This window comes from Acipenser ruthenus, chromosome 14 (assembly GCF_902713425.1).
Source record: "Acipenser ruthenus chromosome 14, fAciRut3.2 maternal haplotype, whole genome shotgun sequence".
Classification (NCBI taxonomy): Eukaryota; Metazoa; Chordata; class Actinopteri; order Acipenseriformes; family Acipenseridae; genus Acipenser; species Acipenser ruthenus.
Window position 1 is genome coordinate 29,586,429 of NC_081202.1, and position 24,697 is coordinate 29,611,125.

Consider the following 24,697-nt stretch of genomic DNA (forward strand, 5'->3'; position numbering starts at 1 on the left):
TCGTATGCGGTTACATTAGTCCAATCATTGCGTCTGAACCTGGTGTGTAATCCCAAGGTAACTGCTCACATTTAGCACGTTTTAAGACGTTAATTCACATTTTAATTAATACAGTGTCCCCTTCAGACATGTTAAAGGAGAGATTCGGAAATAACATTCAAAACTATACGCGAGTAAATACCATCCTAACTCCTAACATCCCCCCCCCCAAAAAAAAGAAAAAAAATAACAATAATATATATATATATATATATATATATATATATATATATATATATATATATATATATATATATATATATATATACATAATTGCATGCCCCGTTAGCTACGATATGGAGTCTTGCATGCCCCGCTAGCTACGATATGTAGTCTTTCCATTCTCCTCCGGTTGCTTCATTCCGGAGGTGCATGCAATATATATATATATATATATATATATATATATATATATATATATATATATATATATATATATATATATTTGCATGCCCCGGTAGCTAAATGCTTAGTTACGGCTCTGGGAAAAACCAAAGCCCATGGCCAGTATACAATATTTTTCTCTATGCATTCTTTTCTGTTGAGCACTACTGACACCGTTGAAACGGTGAGTCTCAGGTCGCCTGCGGTTACAGTAGTCCAATCATTGCGTCTGAACCTGTTGTGTAACCCCAAGGTAACTGCTCACTTTTAACAAGTTTTAAGACGTTAATTCACATTTTAAGTAATAAAGTGTCCCCTTCAGACATGTTAAAGGAGAGATTCGGAAATAACATTCAAAACTATACGCGAGTAAATACCATCCTAACTCCTAACATCCAAAAAAAAAAAAAAAAGAAAAAAAATAACAATAATATATATATATATATATATATATATATATATATATATATATATATATATATATATATATATAATTGCATGCCCCGTTACCTACGATATGGAGTCTTGCATGCCCCGCTAGCTACGATATGGAGTCTTTCCATCCACCTCCGGTTGCTTCATTCCGGAGGTGCATGCAATTTATATATATATATATATATATATATATATATATATATATATATATATATATATATATATATATATATTTTTGCATGCCCCGGTAGCTAAATGCTTAGTTACGGCTCTGGGCAAAACCAAAACCCATGGCCAGTATACAATATTTTTCTCTATGCATTCTTTTCTGTTGAGCACTACTGACACCGTTGAAACGGTGAGTCTCAGATCGTATGCGGTTACATTAGTCCAATCATTGCGTCTGAACCTGGTGTGTAATCCCAAGGTAACTGCTCACATTTAGCACGTTTTAAGACGTTAATTCACATTTTAAGTAATACAGTGTCCCCTTCAGACATGTTAAAGGAGAGATTCGGAAATAACATTCAAAACTATACGCGAGTAAATACCATCCTAACTCCTAACATCCCCCCCCCCCCAAAAAAAAGAAAAAAAATAACAATTATATATATATATATATATATATATATATATATATATATATATATATATATATACATAATTGCATGCCCCGTTAGCTACGATATGGAGTCTTGCATGCCCCGCTAGCTACGATATGTAGTCTTTCCATTCTCCTCCGGTTGCTTCATTCCGGAGGTGCATGCAATTTATATATATATATATATATATATATATATATATATATATATATATATATATATATATATATTTGCATGCCCCGGTAGCTAAATGCTTAGTTACGGCTCTGGGCAAAACCAAAGCCCATGGCCAGTATACAATATTTTTCTCTATGCATTCTTTTCTGTTGAGCACTACTGACACCGTTGAAACGGTGAGTCTCAGGTCGCCTGGATACATTAGTCCAATCATTGCGTCTGAACCTGGTGTGTAATCCCAAGGTAACTGCTCTCTTTTAACACGTTTTAAGACGTTAATTCACATTTTAAGTAATACAGTGTCTCCTTCAGGCATGTTAAAGGAGAGATTCGGAAATAACATTCAAAACTATACGCGAGTAAATACCATCCTAACTCCTAACATCCCCCCCCCCCAAAAAAAAGAAAAAAAATAACAATTATATATATATATATATATATATATATATATATATATATATATATATATATATACATAATTGCATGCCCCGTTAGCTACGATATGGAGTCTTGCATGCCCCGCTAGCTACGATATGTAGTCTTTCCATTCTCCTCCGGTTGCTTCATTCCGGAGGTGCATGCAATTTATATATATATATATATATATATATATATATATATATATATATATATATATATATATATATTTGCATGCCCCGGTAGCTAAATGCTTAGTTACGGCTCTGGGCAAAACCAAAGCCCATGGCCAGTATACAATATTTTTCTCTATGCATTCTTTTCTGTTGAGCACTACTGACACCGTTGAAACGGTGAGTCTCAGGTCGCCTGCGGATACATTAGTCCAATCATTGCGTCTGAACCTGGTGTGTAATCCCAAGGTAACTGCTCTCTTTTAACACGTTTTAAGACGTTAATTCACATTTTAAGTAATACAGTGTCTCCTTCAGGCATGTTAAAGGAGAGATTCGGAAATAACATTCAAAACTATACGCGAGTAAATACCATCCTAACTCCTAACATCCAAAAAAAGAAAAAAAATAACAATAATATATATATATATATAATTGCATGCCCCGGTAGCTAAATGCTTAGTTACGGCTCTGGGCAAACCAAAGCCCATGGCCAGTATACAATATTTTTCTCTATGCATTCTTTTCTGTTGAGCACTACTGACACCGTTGAAACGGTGAGTCTTAGGTCGCCTGCGGATACATTAGTCCAATCAATGCGTCTGAACCTGGTGTGTAATCCCAAGGTAACTGCTCACTGTTGTAATTGTTTGCCACAAAGGTCAGTGGTGTCTGGGATTACGCAAGCACTGAAAACGTGACATTGCTAAAATTCCCAAAACACTATCAGCAAGGAACGAAGAAACAGGTTTGTAATAAGGAAGAACCTTTAAATAACCCTCCCAAAGGAAATGCATATACATAACCATCGTCAAAGAGGAGATAAAACAAGTCCATTGACCTAAACTGTCACCATAGCACGGGGAACAAGTTTAAACTGTCGTTGTGAAACATTGAGGAGCACAAAGTTCATACGAAGTTTCTAGTATTACGACAACACGAAGCTTCTAGTATTACGACAATGAAGAATTCGTTTCTGTAAGTGAATGAGGTAAGAACCAAGAGAAGTGTTATTCATTTATAAGTGCTCTCTCAATTTACGGGATTCAGAGGTTGTTTACTGAAGAAAAAAACGAAAGTTGAATATATTGAAGCTGCAGTTGATAGTAAATGTGTACTTGCAATGAAGAATGATCGTGGTTAAGACGTGAGCTGTTTTGTATTACTGTACATGAAGGGTGTGTGTTCTTGTTAGGAGTATGTATCGTAATTGCACAAGTGGAACTGTACTGTGTCTTGTAATTAGTGAAACTAAAACATTATTCCCAACACTCTGATACGTCTAACCACGGTCAGTTTACCAAATAAGTCTTGGAAATGCCAATTGTTTTCACAATATTTCAGTTTTAGATCCCAAATTCATTTTCTGAAGGAGTCTAATAATAGCTGGGATGAAAGCCTACTCCAGTAAAGTATTAGGGCAAGGGCGTTTATGCTGAAGTATCCAATGCGTACAGTTCACATTGTCAGGCAGTTTTAAACCCTTTTTTTGAAAACACGACAGTAGCCTGCTACACATTAATACGCTTTGTTCCTTGTCATTGGGCTCTGGTGTTTTTTCCTTATGGAGGCCACCTTCAGTCTTAACTACATCAGAACACTCCAATTGTCTATTGCTGATTCAAGATTTGGTTTATTTATTTAATAAAATGAACTGTGCTACTGCAGCATTTTACTCCAGTATTTTGCTGTAAACACTATACTTTAAAGTGGTAATTTGCTGTAAATGCATTTTTATTATACAACAGTAAACTATAGTGGCCATACTTAGTACTGTAGTCTACTATAACATCCTTGAATAATGCATACTTCAAAGTGGTTATAGAAATTTTCAGAATTTACTATAGCATACTTTCAAGGAGGTGTAATTGCCAGTAGTATTTACTACAGTGCCTGTATGTTATACAGTATTAAAAAAAGCATTTACAGCAAATGTGCTCATTAACAATAGAATCCTGTATTAAAATATGTGTTTTAAAAAAGTTGCAATAATTTAAAGTTGTGTGAAGTTTAGATTTTATTTTTCATAGAACATAATCCTGAATAAGGGACACTGCTATCACCACAGAGAACATAGGGAAACTAGTACCTCTTCTGCAGACCTTCATAGCTGATAACTTCTTTTTTTGTACTAATTGTTACTCACATGGGACTGTAAGGATGTAACATTTTATTTACAAATTCGTCCCTCGCTGAAGCTGGTGTTTGTGAAAGTTTAACTAACTGACAAGGGGCAGGGAAAAGCTAATAAAGGGAATGAAAATTGATTATACCATACTACACCTCTTTTTAATAGCCAAAGACAAACCAGTTAACATCTTTTCTTTGAAATCTGGTGAGGACACATGGTGAGGACTGTTAAGATGGAGCAGGACTGTCAAGTCGGAAAACCCATGCCTGCAGCTGATCCCAATCTGACAAGCCCAGACAATCATCATGACCTCACTGCCAGTGCAAGAGAGGAAGTGGAAAGCACCAAGGAGAACGAGGGTGATTCCACACACATGGACCAGAGCAATGCCCAAGAGAAGCCAGTCATGAAAACTAAGATGGAACCCTCCTCCACAAAACTGTGTGGGTACCTGAACAAACTGGGGGGGGCCCTTGATGGCCTGGAAAGCCCGCTGGTTTGTTTTCGAAGAGAAGAAGTGCCAGCTGTACTACTACAGAACGTCACAGGATGTCAATCCCGTGGGAAGCATTGACCTGGCTAACGCTACCTTTGGCTATCCGGCTCAAGCTCAGGAAGGGACCTTTCAAATTCAAATCCCAGGACGGGTTGTTGTGCTGAAGGTATGTCTTTTTAAAATTAAAGCAATAGGAAATCCCCTAATCTGTGAAGGTACGTGAAGCAGTAACAAGCCAGCCAATAAAACTTAATCATATACATCTTGCACTTCCATTCGTTGAGTAGAACACACAAGTGCAGTTCTGAGTTGAAACAAACACAAGTTACAGCAAACATGTATTTTCATTAACAAAAAAAACCACTGTTTGTGCCTATACTGATGTCTTAATTAAGTTATTTTGTTAGATACAACCGCTTTGGTTGAGGATACACTAATCAGTTTGGACTTCCACTTACTGTCATTTTTTTTCAAATAACCTTAAAAAACGATGTATCATTTTAAGAAAGTGCCCTTGTGCAATACCAAGGGTTCCCTTATAAATTTAACCACAGTAAATTTAACGCAGGAATTTAGCATTTTTCCCATGGTTCTACAATGCATTTACTGTAGTTTACCATGGTATATTAATGTTCTTTACCATACCTCTGTGTTCCAGGGATGGAAATAAGACTTCCATTGCATAGCAGTTTGATCCATTCCTGGTTTTACTTTGAGTTTAATATGACACATTGGAACTTGTTACTTATACACTGTGGCTAATCAGGCTAATTTTAAAACCTGTAATGGAGGGAACTGCAATGCAATAGGGGTTTGAATGTCTGTCATTTGGTGCAGGGTGTAAAATGAGCTTTTGAGCACTGGGAACCTGAAAGTTTTATATATATATACAGACGTGCTCAAATTTGTTGGTACCCTTACAGCTCTTTGAAATAATGCTTCATTCCTCCTGAAAAGTGATGACATTAAAAGTTATTTTATCATGTATACTTGCATGCCTTTGGTATGTCATAGAATAAAGCAAAGAAGTTGTGAAAAGAGATGAATTATTGCTTATTCTACAAAGATATTCTAAAATGGCCTGGACACATTTGTTGGTACCCCTTAGAAAAGATAATAAATAATTGGATTATAGTGATATTTCAAACTAATTAGTTTCCTTAATTAGTATCACACATGTCTCCAATCTTGTAATCAGTCATTCAGCCTATTTAAATGGAGAAAAGTAGTCACTGTGCTGTTTGGTATCATTGTGTGCACCACACTGAACATTGACCAGAGAAAGCAAAGGAGAGAGTTGCCTGAGGAGATTCAGAAAGAAAATAATAGACAAGCATGGTAAAGGTAAAGGCTACAAGACCATCTCCAAGCAGCTTGATGTTCCTGTGACAACAGCTGCAAATATTATTAAGAAGTTTAAGGTCCATGGAACAGTTGCCAACCTCCCTGGGCGCGGCCGCAAGAGGAAAATCGACCCTAGATTGAACAGAAGGATAGTGCGAATGGTAGAAAAAGAACCAAGGATAACTGCCAAAGAGATACAAGCTGAACTCCAAGGTGAAGGTACGTCAGCTTGTGATCGCACCATCCGTCGCTTTTTGAGTGAAAGTAGGCTCCATGGAAGAACACCCAGGAGGACTCCACTTTTGAAAGAAAAACATACAAAAGCCAGACTGGAATTTGCTAAAATGCATATTGACAAGCCACAATCCTTCTGGGAGAATGTCCTTTGGACAGATGAGTTAAAACTGGAGCTTTTTGGCAAGTCACATCAGCTCTATGTTCACAGACGAAAAAATGAAGCTTTCAAAGAAAAGAACACTGTACCTACAGTGAAACATGGAGGAGGCTTGGTTATGTTTTGGGGCTGCTTTGCTGCGCCTGGCACAGGGTGCCTTGAATCTGTGCAGGGCACAATGAAATCTCAAGACTATCAAGTCATTCTGGAGCGAAATGTACTGCCCAGTGTCAGAAAGCTCTGTCTCAGTCGCAGATCATGGGTCCTCCAACAGGATAATGACCCAAAACACACAACTAAAAGCACCCAAGAATGGATAAGAACAAAACATTGGACTATTCTGAAGTGGCCTTCTATGAGTCCTGATCTGAATCGTATCGAACATCAATGGAAAGAGCTGAAACTTGCAGTCTGGAGAAGGCACCCATCAAACCTGAGACAGCTGGAGCAGTTTGCTCAAGAAGAGTGGGCCAAACTACCTGTTAACAGGTGCAGAAGTCTCATTGAGAGCTACAGAAAACATTTGATTGCAGTGATTGCCTCTAAAGGTTGTGCAACAAAATATTAGGTTAGCGGTCCCATCATTTTTGTCCATGCCATTTTCATTTGTTTTATTATTTACAATATTATGTTGAATAAAAAATCAAAAGCAAAGTCTGATTTCTATTAAATGTGGAATAAACAATAGTGGATGCCAATTACTTTTGTCAGTTTCAAGTTATTTCAGAGAAAATTGTGCATTCTTCATTTTTTGTGGAGGGGTACCAACAAATTTGAGCACGTCTGTATATAAATGTAATTTATACACGCATACAATTCCATTAAATTAGCCATTGTATGGTCTCATGTTATGCTTTACCTAAAATAAATACATTCATCCTAAACTGGTATAGAAATGTATTCCCTGTATCTACTGGCATACATTTCATCAAATGCTCTTGTCAAATGCTCTTGTCAAATGCTCTTGTCAAATGCTCTTGGTTGTGAACACAAAAATAAGCACTACTGTTCTAGCTTTGTTGTTCTCAGTCTTTAAAATGTATAAAATTAACAATCTAACAGCTTGCAGCTAACATGCTTAACACTGTGTGTAATAATGATCTACGGATAAGCTTGATCAGTTATGAAAGAGATTGTTGAATTAATTTGAAGCAGTAGCAATTTTATATATAATGTATGTTCCGTTCTAATATCCCAATATATAGTCACTTATAAGTTACGTTGCAGTACTCCACACCATTCTTCCCATGGCCTGAACTCAGAATAAACTGTCCAGCTAACAAGTTATAAATTGTTCATTGGCTATGAAAGAAGGGGTTCTTACTAACTTTTCACTTGTAATCTTACATGAGCATCATCCAGCCAGTTGTGCAAGAAAAGGCTCTGATTGTTGTATGATAATGTGGGAGAGGAATGTATCCAAAGAAAAGACAAAAACTTAGTGTATGGTGTATTGAGGGTTTAGTAAGTTGAAGGTAAAAGATTAAACTTCAAAGTATATTGAATTTGGTATTTGACTGCATTGTGACCACTTTAAAATCCACAGCCTTCCTTTATAGTTTGAGTTAAGCGAACAGAGCAAGGCTATCATTTTAATCTTTTTTTTTTTTTCTTATAAAGCTATAAAATAGCAGCTCTGTAAGTGTTTGCTGTAAAAAGGTTGTCAGTATAACAAAGGGAATCCTTTTCAGATGCTGCTTTGATAATACACAATAGCATCCCCCAAGCAGGTTTCCCTACATCTAAAATTTGCGCAATGATAAAAATGGATTACTGTGAAGGAATGGTTTGCAGTGTGCAGGTGTAGTGATGATGCAGTGCTCCAGAACAAACACACACAAGACAGTTCACAATTAACAGCTCTTTATTTTCAGCTGGGTTGCGTGCCAACAACACTTTAAATAATAAGCATGGGCTCTACACATCAATGTGTATTGCGCCATGCAAAAGGAGGGTTACAGTCCCGAAATAATAAAAACACTTTTTAAACACACAATACACAGACACAGACATGTCTCCTGACAGTGGGTGCTCTAGTGCAAGTGAATGGTGAAAGACAAACACAGAGGTAACAGTAGGTCAGTGTAGTCCGGGGTTTGGTGCTGGCGTGCAGCGACAGCTCCCGGATCGTGTTAGCCGTCTAGCCAAACAAACAATGACAGTTAGCTGACAAACAAACAAAACACAAAACACTCACAGTACTTTTAATTCTCCTGTGCATACGGTCCTTATAGTTTAACCATCAAAACGAAGGAACAGATCACTGGGGCCACTTCCCCTTAAAACCCTCCATCATGCCCTCTTTCGGTGGCGCGGCCAATCACGTCTCCTCCAATCCGTGACTGACACATCACCTACCGCATTCAGGCGCTGACTTCAGGTATCGTGGCCCCACCCCCTTCCTGAATGTCCGGCTTCCGACTGACCCTGGAATGAACTGCAAAAACATCCATTCTGGGGCACTCTGTTCTGGTTATACAGCGCCCTCAGAGATTGAGAGGGAGATTGTTGACGAGGATTCATTCATTCTCTGTCACAATTACTAACCATTTTTATTAGTGGGGCTTGCGAAGCAAGAGTCCCCACTTTAAATCTTCAACGTACTTCTTCTTCTTCTTATTCTTTGGCACGCTACTCCTCTTACACCGTTTAAGCTAGAAACGCCGTTCAAACTTTAAAACGTGTAGAATAGTCTGGAATAGTGTGCTTGTATGCAACTTTTTGATATCTTTTATACTTTTTAAACTATTAAGCTTTGTGTCCTTTTTTTGTCCATCTTCATTCACTTTAATGGGACTTTTTTCAACATTCTAAAGCTCCCCGTTGTTTAAAAACTCCCAGACTTCCAACATTCTATTTACTGTAAACGATGTAACTTTTGACACAAATCAGCTACTTTGACCACTTTCCCAACAAGTAAGACAAAAAGTTAGAGCATATGGAATCTTCCTCTACTTCTCTGCTATTCAAAACAGAAATAACTTTTACCAATCAAGAGATACAGCTGTTTTAGTAACCGCATCAACTTCTTTCAGTAGGCTACTTCCCACTGTTGAATTAACTGTCATAGAACTTTGAGAAATATCAAATTCTAGCACATTCTAAGCATGAGACAATTAATAAACAATGTGACTTTTGACACAAATCAGCTACTTTGACCACTTTCCCAATAAAGCAAGCCCCACAACTTGTAAAGTTACCATCTAGTTTGTTTTGTTTTTGTTTTACAGGCATTAAACAGCCAAGCCATGCTGTATTGGTTGCAGCAGCTGCAAATAAAACGGTGGCAGCACAATACCAGCCTGGTGAAAATACCTGCAGAGCCCTCCACTACCTCCACACAGCTCTGCCAGCTGCCTTCTGCACCTTGGGGAAGGTAAGCTCACTGACAGCCCAGTTTTAATTCTAGCTCAAGTCGACCAAATTGTGTGTGGGGTGGGGTTCTTCAGTTTGTGATCTGATGGAGAAAAGGGTTCCAGGGTAGGTGTTGTGTGCATGCAATACAAAAGAGCTGAACCGGAATAACCCAATTTAAATTATTTATTCTAAACGCTTACAAAGTGTTGCTATACTCTTGTAACCACCACATATTTTTTCATGTTTTGCCCTTTATTGTAATTATATCTAAGATATTTTCATGAGGTGTAATGTGAAGCAAGAAATGCAATGCTTTAATTAGGTGAGGTAACAAAAGTACCAGGACTTTGTTTATTGTGTCTGGTGTCAGATATCTTAATGAATTCAAACAATCAAAAATGATGATCATACAGGAGAATGTTGGTGCTGTGTGGTGGAAAGAACTCAAAATAACAAAAGGGTGATTTCAATTCTGCCCCATACCCATGCTGAGAATGTTCACAGTGAGACAGTCTCATTTCTGCCGATGACTCACCGGCTCTGTTGTGCTTAAAGCCTTGAAGCAGGCTTAGTTGCTGAGAACACAAACATGGTAACTAGACAGGGATTCACTTTGTGATGTTATCTTCTGACTTGTTTCCATTTTTATAAAAACAGCGTTGTGTGGAGGTGACTCTGGCTGTTCATCTGTCCATCTGTATGTCACACCTGTCTAATTTTGGTTAAACTAGGTGTACACATTCTGTGGTAATATTTATTGTGCGTCCATTCATGTCTTGGGACTTTTCATGAAACTGCATTGCCATTTCATAATGCTTATGTCATGGTCATGAATTTACAGTCATGGTGGGGAATGTATGTTAATGAAATACTTGGTTCATACTTGGATTCAGGTTAACCAAATTGGGTTAATATTGCTCCCTCCCAATGCTGTTTTATTTATTTTTTCTCAATTTACTGCTGTGATAATAAAATTGTCAATTTTTATATTTTACAGTCCTTTTGCCTGTCCAAACTACTCAAAATTTACAGAAGTTATTCAAACCTGTTATGTAAACTAGTCAGCCCTATCCAGGCAGCTGCCTGTAAGCAAGAGAAGCAACCAGTTGAGCTTTGGATTTTGTTATTTGTTGTGTACTACTTTAGTTTGTGTGTGTGTGTTTGTTTCTATGCATTTAGTTTCGTTTTCTCTGTACTTTGCCTTCAGAAGTCAGTTTGTGTTTCCTCTGCCTTGCCCTTACAGGAACACAGTCCTCAATATCTGTGGAAACAAGCCAGCTCAGGAGCTGAGGTGGAGTGTGTTCAACTTTGACAAGATTCAGCAGTCGGAAGACTGTCCCTGTGAGGATCCTGTGACACAGATACTGGGGGAAACAACAGGTGCGTCCTTCAGTTGACAGGAAACTGCCCTGCAAAGTCTGTGTCTCTGCTTAGTTCATGTCTGGATCAGTTCAATGCGGGGACCACCACAGTGGCTCTGAAACTATTACATTCTTCTCATGCAGGGTAAGAACTCTTTCTGCTGTTATAAATGTGCAGAGGTTTCCTGTTCCTAAAAGGTGAACCATGCAGGAGTAAAGCTTGTTAATAAGATAAAGAATGAGTGTCAATAAAGCCTTTTTTTAAGAAATTTCTAGAAAACTCACTAGATAGCTCACAATTTCACCTTTCATTGAAAACAACAGCTCTTTTTAACAACTATTTTCTTTTGCAGCAAATTGTAGTTTTGGCTAGGCACCCTAGAATTAACATTGGTACTATGGGTTCTATGATGATTTTTGTGTGTATAACAAATTTGAATTCCAGAAATAATCATTATTTTCTTTTTTTTGTTTAATGATTATGAAGGGTATATTGTCAGGTAGGTGGCTCCAGAATAAAATAAAGAACCAGCAAGTTTAAGAAAAAATAAATATATATATATATATATATATATATATATATATATATATATATATATATATATATATATATATATAAATTAAATAAATATTCATGCATTTCAAATGCTTTCTTTGCTTGCTCTCTTTCCTAGCACCTCCAGCACCGCCTGTACCTCTGACACCCCCAGCACCTACAGTCCTTTCAGCTCCTTCAGTTTCTTCAGTTACAAACGAGTCTGCGCAGGAAGCAAAGACTGGAGGAAAGAGTTCTCCATCAAGCAGCATGAACAAGAGGGAGAAGAAAATGACCAGTTCTCTTCAGCCTTCTGGGGAGAAGGTGTCAGGAAAGGAGGGGAGCCCCATGGACAAACTATCCAGACTCCAGCACGAGGTGTTCACGCTCACTGAGGAGCTCAAGTCACAAAAGGTATATGTTTGGTTTGGGTGACTGAAGTATATTTAAGCACATAACAACTGATAACTGAGTTATTAAATAATATGTCTTGTGAGGCACTTGTACAATGAATGATTGAACCTTATAAATGTTTCCCATAGTAAAATCATAAAGCATAGTGGTACAGCATAGGTCAGCATTGTAAAGACCAGCTAGGTATGGTAAAGCATATTAATAAACATGGAAAGCCAGGGTACACTGTGGGAAAATAACAGTCTAATCACGGGGAAAGCATGGGAAAACTGTAAAAAATACTGTGCAAAAACACAGTGGTAAACCTTTATAAAGTTGTATGATAGTATTTAAATATGATGTTGTATCTATAATAAGCATGGTATGAACAAACATAAGACAGAAACAGTGGATTTAGTCAAGCAGTTACACAAAGTAATACAAACTCAAATCCAAGACCAGCAATAATTTTGCCTAAACTGATTAAAGTACTGATCTACTGTATTTACTGTGTGATGTCTTGACTCTTTTTCTATGCAAGTCAGAAACCTGCATGCTGACCACAAATTGGTTGCTTTACTGTGCATTTTCTTTCCTCTTTGGCTAAGGTGTCACTGGGTGTGAAGGCAAACGCATTTAGCAGAATAACTCATGCATTACCTAACAGGAGAGCTTTTTAAAAGTGTGATAACTGTATTGCTGATAATCCAAATTGTTATAAACATGGTGGTATGATGTTCTATAGTAGCTGTGTATGTAAAATAGGGTTGAAGGGCACTTCTGAAACAGTGAAGAGAGTCTGTTGTTGCTTCATTGTCTGTAACTGAAACTCTTGTGCTGTACTACTGTTCCTATGAATCCATAAAGGTTACAGTGTAGAATTTTTTTATTATTTTGTCATCAACACATACAGTACAAGTGTATTAAAATACAAAATCTCTGGGGCCCCCGAGGGTCTCAGCTGGTAAAGGCATGAGTGCATGGTGTGCAGGGTGAGTCAGGAAGTCAAGGGTAATTTTGTGCCCTGTGCAGGGACTGTTTCTGCAGGGCTAGATCTAAACAGTCACAATAGAGCTCCTGAATGCAATTCTGGGTTTTCGATCTTATGATGATAAAAAGACAGCTTACATTTTTGCCTGTATGGTCACAAAACTTCCTTTTACATTTTTATGAGCTTCAATAAGCATATTTTATTGCTTCCCAAACATAAACTTTAATCTTGCATTGCCGCCTTCTTGTTTCCTGTTAGTAACCCATACGACTTTTAACGCAGTGCTCAAATGCACCTGATCTGTAACATGCAAGATGCATGCTAATTGTATATTTGATCTAAAATTAGACCAACAGACACAATCTTTATTTGTGCACAGAATTTATTCTGCATGTGCATTTTGACTTATTTTATCATTAGTTTTTGTGTCTTGATTAAAGACACGGTTATCCTGGACCTTATGAAACCACTTTACAAGACACCATTGCTCATTATTATTGTAATACTGGGACAGTATTTCCAGTGCTTGGTACTTTTATTGCATTATCATTGTTTTCTTCTTTCAGAGTACAAAGAACAGAGCTGCAAAAACAAGGTCTTTTTTGAGCCTGTTAAAAACACACAAGTTAAGCTGATCTCCTGAATGGTTTGAAAAATGACCACCAGCAGGCAGTGTGCAGAATTTTCAGTCATTTTGCTGGTCTTTTCTAAAAACACTTCACTGAATTCATCTTTTATAATTGGTTAAAAAAAGGACATTGTTATTGAAATAGTAGGCTGTGTGGTCCAGTGGTCAAAGAAAAGGGCTTGTAATCAGGAGGTCCCCGGCTCAGATTCCAGTTCAGCCACTGAGTCACTGTGTGACCCTGAGCAAGTCACTTAACCTCCTTGTGGTCCGTCTTTCAGGTGGGACGTTGTTGTAAGTGACTCTGCAGCTGATGTATAGTTCACACACCCTAGTCTCTGTAAGTCGCCTTGGATAAATGTGTCTGCAAAATAAACAAAATAGTAATAATAATAATGTCTGATAATTGGTTTTAAGGCCACTGACATATAATATAGGGCAGAGCTTCAGAGCCTTTTCTCATATGCACTACTAATAAATACTGCAACAGGCTGTTTTTTAGGGAAAATTGCATTGTACAGTAGACTATTGCATTGTACAGTAGACTATTTGAATTTACCTGTAGCTATAACTGTAATTAAATGCATGATGTTAATAGCTGTTCTTATATGATAAGTAAAACAGTATTTTTTTATTCAAAGGGATATTACAGATTTTTCAGGAAATGCAAGAATCAAAAACCTAAAACAAATACTATACCAGGCATTTTTAGTATGGTACAGTTTATTATCAGTACTCCAAACAAATCACTAATCTGAACAGGTCTGATCCCACCTGGTTCAGATTACAAAGAAAGTACAGGTGCATTATTCAGGGACCACCTACAGTATAATTTATTTACGGAACCTCCAACACAGCTCATGAAGCTTCACCTTTAAGAGTAAATGACCATAGTGTTTTTGTTTTGAAATCAGGAGCTGGTGCGACTCCTTCACAAGGCCCTGGAGGCAGCACAGCAGGAGAAGAGGACCAGCAAACAGTTCCTGGCAGCAGCAGGGGAGCAGGAGCGGCTGGAACTGGTGCGGCACAAAGAGAGGTGTATCGCGGACCTGGACGGCCGCCTGGAGGCCCTGCTCAAAGACAAGGAGGAGCTGGAGCAGCGGCTGGCCATGCAGGACTGCCAAGTGAATGAGCTGCAGCAGCACGTGCAGCTCATGATAGAGAAGAACAATGCCAAGCAGGAAGTCATCCTCAAGCTCTCCAAGCAGGTGGCCGCCTGCATGGCTGACCCCCAGCGTACCGTAGCCAACTCCATGGGCACAGAGACCTTCTGCAGGCTGCAGGAGAAGATTGAGCACCTCAAGGTTATTTTAAAAGTTACTTTTACATTACAGCCATGGGAAGTACGTCAACTCTTGTTTCAAGAAACACGGATAAAACCACACTCTTTTTTTTGGTTTTGTTTGACCACCATGTAATCCTGCATGATGTGAAAAAGCAGTAAAGTAACTGATCCATGTTTTCACTGCTGGGGTGTCACATATGGTATTCTGCACCTTCTCTGCATCCAATAAGCATTACAAACATGACATCTTAACTAGCTTTTATTAGCATTGGAGCAGACACACAATTACTGTTTGCCACTCCAGTCTAAGAATGATTCATTTATAGTAGAACCGGTCCAGGGGTCCAGCGAATATATACTAATATTGTATCTCAGAGGAAGTCGTTTTAGTATATTGTAGTTTCTTTATTAACATCGGGGCATTATAAATGAACAACGTCAGGTACACCAGTGTGCCTAAAACACCAAAGTACGACACAGCATGTATTCTATACAAAAAAATCTGTGAAAATGACTGCACAAGCACTGAAGTACAGTATTTCTCAGTTGACAAAACAGCATTCCAAACAGTTCTTAACATGCTTTCTCAGTGTATGCCAAAGTAATCTCACAGGTTTTTTTTACATTGTGTGTGTGTTAACCTGAGACATAAACAACAACAAGGATGCACGCTTTTTAACAGTACAGTAATTTTATGAATCCTTTACTTTTCTTTTATTTACTATGGTTAAACTGGGCAGTTATGTGAAGTGACAGCGTGTACAAATTCTGACCTGCTAAGAGCTGAATTTACTGTTTTAGACCCATAATAAAATGTGCATTGGTCAGTTTCCATCAGTACCATTCAGTTGGTAGCAGCATATGTAAGTCACACATGGCACAGGTCCATTGGGTAATGATGGTGTCATATCTTACAGGATCAGATACGACAAGTTCGACTGTACTTTGTATCACGTTACTGTGATTTTGTACTCTATAGGTCAGGCTTGCACAGTGTTGATGTGATGTTACAATGAACAGCAAAAATTATTATAATAACATAAACATACTGTATAAAAAAATCCCTGTGTAACCCCAGGCTACTAGGCATGATGGGGTACACTGCTCTCTGATAAAAGTTAGGAGACCAGTTATCTGTTTATTAGCAAAACTTAAATCCACTAATATAAAGTCAAATAATAATTCCAGACACGTGATCAGTTGGCCAACTATTTTTTTCTTCTATTTTTTTGTTATTAGAACAAAACAAGTATATTGTTTTTGTACAGTGTATTAATTGACATTAGTTAGCCACACTTTTTTTTTACGTATCCCAGCGATTTTCAAACAGTGTTTTATAGGGTACAAATGAGTACAATTATGAAAGCAAAGAAAAGCAGTGATCAGTCAGGACTAGGTCAAACCTGTGCTCTTAATAAGTAGAGCTCACAGTAGAAATGTTTTAAGTACAACCACAGATTGTGTTCTGATTTCATTCGTTTACTGTGTTTACTAGGACGATATAGAGGCGCACAAGATCCAAAACAAGTTCCTCAACTCTGAAATTTACCAGCTTACTAAGCTGTGGAGGAACAGTTCAGAAGAGGAGAAGGGCCTCCTGATGAAGGTATGTGCTTTACAGCTTGCTGTGTGACAGATCTGTACCCATTTAACCATTGTGAAAAAACATATATGTTCAAAAAATATATTATCCTTACCTACAAGTCTTTAATGCAGTATCGTCACTGTGTAAGGCTAATATATAAGTGACTTTATTTAATACTAAACATCTTATTTTCAGCTTTTATAGCCTAGGCCCCAGATTAATAGTAATAGTAATGAGTTTCGTTTATTTCTTTTTTCTTATAGCTCTAACCACAAAACCACAATGAGATCTGTGATTTCGCCTAGAGACATCTCTGTCTGCACTAAGAAGCCAAAGTAAATTAAAGAACAACTAGCATGCTGGTACATTATGATAAAGCAAACTGCTTAGTGACACATGGATTGCAAGTGGTTCTAATGTAGTGACGCAAGCTGGTGACCTACTGGGCACTATTCTTACACAGTCTAACGCAAAAAACAAAACAAAATAAAAAAAAACAACTTTAGATTCACTTTGTATCATTTTCACATCATGGTAACTTTTTAAAAGTTTAAAGCATTCCTTTGGCCTCCTGTTTAACCACAGTATTTCTGCAGTTTTACCCATGCTTTTCCCATGGTTATACAATGCATTTATAATAATTTACCTGGGTTTACCATGTTTATTAATATACTTTTATTGTTATTATTATTTATTTCTTAGCAGACACCCTTATCTAGGGCGACTTACAATTGTTACAAGATATCACGTTATTTTTACATACAATTACCCATTTATACAGTTGGGTTTTTACTGGAGCAATCGAGGTAAAGTACCTTGCTCAAGGGTACAGCAGCAGTGTCCCCTACCAGGGATTGAACCCACGACCCTCGGGTCAAGAGGCCAGAGCCCTAACCACTCCTCCACATACCTTCTTACCTTGTTATTGTAGTCTAGTATCTGCATAAATAAAGACATAGGCAGTCAGTATTTTTGGTCAATTATTTGCTTTTTTTTGCAGAGATACTTCCTCTGTTATGTTTCTCTTTAGTAATTTGTGGTTTTTCTTTTTTCATTTTATACTGTGCTTCCCTTATTTTTATAATTTTCTTTGTACTCCTCCTTGATTTCACTCCTTGTTTCTTCTTAGTTGACTGTCGTAGTAGTTCTGACTGGCTGGCTGTTAGCCTGGTCAGCAACCTCGGATGTGTTCATGCATTACTAATTAAAACCACAGAGAAGTTAGCAACTGAGCCAGCTCCAGTCTCCCAGAATGAACAGATCAGACTGACTGGGATGTTTCCCTTTCATCTCCAAATCTAGGTCTTCTCTAGATGCAGAAAGCAAATTGGAAAGATATGTAGTGAATTCTAAATACAAGTACAGTGCTGTGAATGTAGGGCACTGTTCACAAAAACACAAATGCCTGGTTTGCAAATTAAATTAATTTTTAATCTTGTTGACCCCAATGTGTTCTTTGGGGTGGGTCAAGTTGTAGCTGTTTCTGTATCAGTGCTTGATCTGTCCTAGTGCCTGCGTCATGGCTCCATATAGTGATATCCCCTGAGTGCACTGTGCAATGAAACAGCTACTGGCTGGTATGATTGCAGCAAATTAGATGTTTTATCTATCTGGTCTGATTGGCAATGGTTTTAAATTATTTTAGATATATTTAGGATCAGACCATTTTTGTGACATGAAAAACTATTGTACTACAGTAGAGTTGTTTCAGGATTTCTGGGAGCACTTGAATTAATAGGTATCACATTTGATACCAGGGTGACTCTGGTTTAAAGAAGAGCCAAATAGCAAAAATTGTAAAAATAAATAAATAAATATAATTTCAGTTGCAGGTTATGCTAAAACTGCTAAAATTGCCAAAAACATAAACGCTTTGATTTCCGAATCGTAATCGAAAAAAAACATGTATTGTACACAACAGTTTAACTTTCAAAGAAATGACCCTTCACAGCCACAGTGTCCATAAGCACTCGGGTGACACACATATTGCACTGTAGGAAATAGCAGTCTTGTAATTAATATAAGCAGCACAAGGGAACAAGTGAACACTGCAGCGAAGAGGATTTTTAAATAAAATTAATTTAAGGAGCAGAAGCAAGATTATAATTGGAATGGCTCCATCAGAACTGTAAAATTAGTTATTTGGAAATGTACTAGGTTCATTTTTACATTTTAATAAACAAGTTCAACCCAGTTAAAAAGTAACAGGGTGTAGAAACCCTCTGCCTTTGGACTGCCCTGTCTTGGAAATGAGTGGGAGGTTGTGGGAGGGTTACTGCTTTCACCAGCTGCTGTGTTTTGTTTTAATCCTAACCCTAAACCTCTCTTTTGTGTTGCAGTGTGCCTACCTGGAGGCCAAAAACTGCCAGATTGAGAGCAAGTACCTGGTCGTGCTGCGCAGGCTGCAGGAGAGCAAAGGGCTGGACAGCAGTCAGCAGGAGATGGTGAAAAGGCTCATTGAGGACTCACTGCAGGGAGACAAGAAGGATGGCTTTAAACTCAACCCTGTCAGGTAAGACAGTACTGACATTTCCATACCGGGGTTTCACAGCGAAAACTTTTTTCCCCCCGGTTACTTTCTTGTTTTTTTGTTACTAAGTATATTCAAATATTTAAAATGCAATTCTATTGCTAAACTGATGATGTGATTGCAAGCTACACCAGTTCCATTTTCATATAATACCCTCATATCCCGAACTGAAATACCAAAACAAGCAAAGGATCAAAATGTTAATGTTGGTTTGTTGCAATTGTGATCTAATAGGTGCGCAAATGAAAAGCCAACATCCTTGTTTAACTTTCTGTTCCTTCCCAGTGAGTACGACGACTATGGATTCAAGACCATTCCTGATTATGAAGTAGAGGACGTGAAGCTCCTGGCCAAAATCCAGGCCCTGGAGATCCGTTCCAACAACTTGCGCAACAATGAGATGGTGGACAAGCCTTTGCGGACCAGGTGGGCTAACTACCTGGCCAGCCGTCCCTTGGACCAGCTGGCTCCCTCCCCGGAGCTGAAGGGCCTGATCCGGTGTGGGATCCCTGTGGAGTACCGGGAGCAGGTGTGGCGCTGGATCGTGAGGACACGGACGCAGGTCTATAGGAAGCGGAATCCCAATCGCTACCAGGAGCTGAGGAAGCACTGCAAGGTGTCGGAGCACCCGGCCTCGCAGCAGATCAGGCTGGACCTGCACCGCACCCTCACCAGCAATAAGCACTTCTCCTCGCCCACCTCCGACGCAGTCCAAAAGTTGCAGCGCATTCTGCTAGCCTTCTCCTGGCAAAACCCCACCATCGGCTACTGCCAGGGCCTCAACCGGTACTGTACCTTTTGTATTGAAAGTTCTTAATGCCATTCGCTCATTTTAAGTAGTAAAAGGTGTTGCCAAAAAAGACAAAACACTTTCTTGTACTTCTTGGACGTGGACTAGCATAACTTATCCTTTTCTAAAACAGACAATAATGCCTATTACCGGTAAGCAGTGCCACAGGTAATGGCAGCATTACCGGTGTTAACATTTTAGAGCACTTCGTTGGAGGTAGCTATGCCAGGACACTATACTAGAGCGATGTGTTGTTGTATTATAAATAGCAATAAGAATACACATGCAAACAGTGTTTATTTATTGATTTGAGAAATTATGACACCTAGTGGTTGTTAACTGTGTTGTGTATTCTTAGCTACTCATCCCTCCCCTGTACAATATATCTTTTTCTGGAATCACAAATATACTGGCCCAGATATGTTCTTTAATATTCTACACAATTGTAAAGACAACTGTGGTGGAAAGCACGAGTGGCCATATTCAGGCAGATTAAAAATAATTCTGGCGCCTCCTCAAGACTCACCTCTTCAGACAGCACCTGTAGAAACTCCTCTTTTCCATCTGGACACTTATCACTCTTCCTTAAATGCACTTTACTTGCTCTTATCTGCTCCCTATTTTATTGCATTTAACCCTGTACTTTAGAGTACTGTAATCTGTCGAGTGTCATTTAATCTGTAGTATTTTGTATTTAATTAATCCTGATGTAACTATCACTGACACTGTTATCTGTTCCGTTATTGAATCGTAATCGTATTAATACTTATACTGATTCTTAAAATGTATTTTTGTCTACGACTGTAAGTCACCCTGGATAAGGGTGTCTGCTAAGAAATAAAATAATAATAAATACAAATAAGTGTATCATTTACATAATTTCTTGCTAGTTTCATACATCAAATTCCTCTGAATTTATTTCAAAATAGGGCCTAAAATGTGGCTTGGCACACCTATGTGTCCCCCTTTTCTTCTGAATATTAGCAGCACACTTCCAGTGGAGTCATGTGGTGTGTGTGTTTCCTCTTGCAGGTTGGCAGCTATTGCACTTTAGTTCTGAAGGATGAAGTGGATGCCTTCTGGTGTCTGGTGGCTGTTGTTGAAATCATAATGCCACAAGACTACTACAGCAAAACCCTCACTGCCTCTCAGGTACAGTATGTACAACAACTGATTTCAAATCAGTGAACCCTCTTCTTCCCTCCAGGGACACAAGGACGCAACAAGCCCTTGCCACCTCTCGATCTTAGGCAACTTTCTCTGCCTCATTTTCTTTTCCCTTGCGGTATCCATTGTAGAGCTACCTTCTGGATATGGGTTTGTTCCATCCTGAGTACGTGGCCTATACACCTCAGTCTTCTTTTTGTATCTGTGATGATTTGGTCTTCTCGTGGAGGTCTTTTATTTGAGATTTTGTTTGACCAGTTTTTGCCTATTTTCCAAAGTCACCTGTTATGGAAATTGGCTAATTTGTCCATGTCTCTCCGTTATTACTAAGAAAATGTTAAAATATTTGTGACATTGCTCGTCAGCCTATAGCTGAGTTTTAATGCTATCCCCTTTGCTTCACCAGTAAGTACTGTGGAGGTGCTAATTCAGGCAGTCATAGTCCCTATTTGTTCTAACAGCTGAGCAACTCCTGCTGCTCTAAGCAGAGCTCTTTGTTCCTTGCAGGCTGATCAGAGGGTGTTCCGTGACTTTCTTGCTGAGAAGATGCCTCGCCTGACGGCCCACTTCAAGGAGCACAGCATCGATCATTCCCTCATCACCTTCAACTGGTTCCTGGTGGTCTTCGTGGAAAGTCTGGTCAGCGACATCCTGCTCAGAGTGTGGGACGCTTTCCTCTATGAGGGCACAAAGGTACAGCGCCGGCTGTGTTAGTAATTGATCCTTTAATACCCACCCCCCCACCACCAACACCACCCACACCACCCACACTTACCCAACTGTGTTGAAACGTGCTTAATACATTTTTAAGCACAAATTGTTGAGAAAAATCGTCTTAACTTGCAAACATGTGCACAGTATGTCACACTTACATTGTAACAGCTTATCCAATTATTTTAAATTATAGTAATGACATTTTAGAGAGTTATAGAGAGTAAAAATGAAAAACATGGAAATAAGTAAAATATAATTAATTATAAAAGGGCTCAGTCCAGTGACGACTTGATGAGCGAAAGTATCCTTCTTTTTTAACCTGAACAGTATTTCCTTCTTTCTGTTTCCAGGTGATATTTCGCTATGCAGTGGCCCTCTTTAAGTACAATGAAGAGGACATTCTAAAAATTCACGACAATCTGGAAATCTACCAATACCTCCGTTTTTTCACCAAAACTATCTCTGATGGCAGAATGAGGATGATGATAATTTACAGCAGACGCATCAGACCAGTTGCTGTCAATCACAGACTGTATAAACAGTTCACACTCATCTCACTCACTCCAGTGGCCATGCTTTTAACCACTAGTAAAGTTAGTGATTGTACCATTTTGATGATGGTAAATGTGAACAGTGATTTTGCAGTTTACTGAGCTTTACCATGCATCCACTATGAAACCGTAAGTCCTTCTTTACCATTCACTTCCTACAGGTAATGGAGCCCCCACCTCACAGACCCACATAATGTCCTCTTTGCAGCTTAGAAAACAGATGTACTGTATGTATAGCTGTTTAATGAACAGTTTGCAAGCAGATTATTAAAGTGTTGAACAATTTAACTGGTAGGTCAATTGGCTGGTTTCACAGGCCCTGATTAGCACTAATCCTGGACTACCTATTGTTATCTTAAGTAAGGTCGTCCAAAATTAGTGCTAATTGTAGTTTGTGAAACCAGCCGTTTAAGATACTATTAAAAACAGAATTTTCTTGCCATTAGGTCTTAGTAGTAAAAATAAGTTATCCTAAGGATGAATAATTCCAAGGTTCTGTTGCCTTTTATTTACTGAAAACATTTATTTTCTGTTATACTGTAGCATGGAACTGGATCAATCAGTCTGCTTTCTCTTGATTTTCAGTGAAATAACTGGGATTATATGATAATAATTTGGCAGAGTTTTCTCACAATGACTGTAAAGCAGCAGAAATATGTTTCCATTTAGTTCTCAAAGCCTTTTCATTGGAATTATTGATTCAATCACCATGTTTCTCCTCTGTCCAGCCACTAAACCTGAAATACAAACACATTCATTTAGATGCAGCCATTCATGCTTCAGTATTAGACAAGAATCCAGGCAGTGCTGGCTGTGCAGAGACAGGGGGCCATTGACTGATTTGGACCACCTGAAGATTGATACACTGTAGAAGTTAATGGGTTCAATATCTAAACAATTATGTTATAAAATTAGCAAGTAACAACTTTGTATGTCAGACTTAAATTTTTTGTTCCTGTTAGAACTGTGTGGGGCTCCCGAGAGGTGCATCCAGTAAAGGCGCTCCACGTGGAGTGCAGGATGTGCCCTATAGTCTGGACGTTGCAAGTTCGAGTCCAGGCTATTCCTTTGCCGACCGAGGACAGGAGCTTCCAGGTGGCGACACTCAATTGGCCGAGCGCCGCCCGGGGGGATGGAGGGTTAGGTCGGCCAGGGCGTCATCGGCTCACCGCGCACCAGCGACCCCTGTAGTCGGCTGGGTGCCTGCAGGCTTGCCTGTAAGCTGCCCAAGAGCTGCGTTGTCCTCCGACGCTGTAGCTCTTGGGTGGCTGCATAACGAGTCCGCAGTGTGAAAAAAAGGGGTCGGCTGACGGCACACGCTTCGGCCATTCCAAATTGGTTAGAAAATAATAAAAAATAATTGGCAATGACTAAATAAAAAAAAACTGCATTGTTTCTCAAGTGTGTATGTTTGTCTTTTTGTGTCTTTTTATGAATTTAATTTTGGCAGGCCCATACTTTATTGTTTATTTATTTATTTGTGTATTTTTTGAAAGGGGGAAAAATTCCCAGGTCCTTTTAACTTTGCAGTTGTTTCATCAGTGGCATTTTGTTTTCTCTGTATCTTCTGTTTTTAGGAAACTAATGAACATAGCATTTAATGATATGAATCCCTTCCCTATGAAGCTGCTGAAGAACAGACGAGAGTTTCACATGGAGAGGCTGACAGCCGAGCTGCAGGAGCTGGAGAGGATACAGGAGGAGTTTGTGAAAGAACAACAAGTGGAGCGCAAAGACAAGGACCTGGACACTGCTGTCAGCGAAGACGAAGAAGTAATACAGACTGCAGTTAGCTTGCATCACACGTCCTGACGTTATTGAAAAATTACACATCACTGATACTATTTAAACTAATTTGTTTGCCTTATTATTCCCTGCTGTGGAATATAGTGGGGCTTACATATTGTGTATGTCACACATACATCTAACTGTTATCCTTTGTCTGTTGTTGAGTTTATAGGTATGTCAGACTTACATTTTTACATGTACAGTTCGGCTCTTATTTTGTAATGGCGCATGATGTACCGACATACTTGTTTTAGAGTCAACAAATTAAGTTTACCAAACCTGTCAAAATGCAGAATATTAATGGAAATAGGTGTGTTGGTAATACACACACACTACATCTCTGAATGCTTGACTTCAAATCCAGTTTAAGTCACACATGAAAGGAGTATGGTGGTCCTAAGCCCTCGGCTTCCACATCACAAAACCAACACAC

The 24,697-nt window shown here is 38.7% G+C and overlaps 1 pseudogene; it reads left to right on the forward strand.

Moving 5' to 3' along the window:
• Positions 1 to 11,073: 11,073 nt before the first annotated feature.
• On the forward strand, positions 11,074 to 24,028 carry LOC117419864 (TBC1 domain family member 2A-like; annotated as a pseudogene).
• Positions 24,029 to 24,697: the final 669 nt, after the last annotated feature.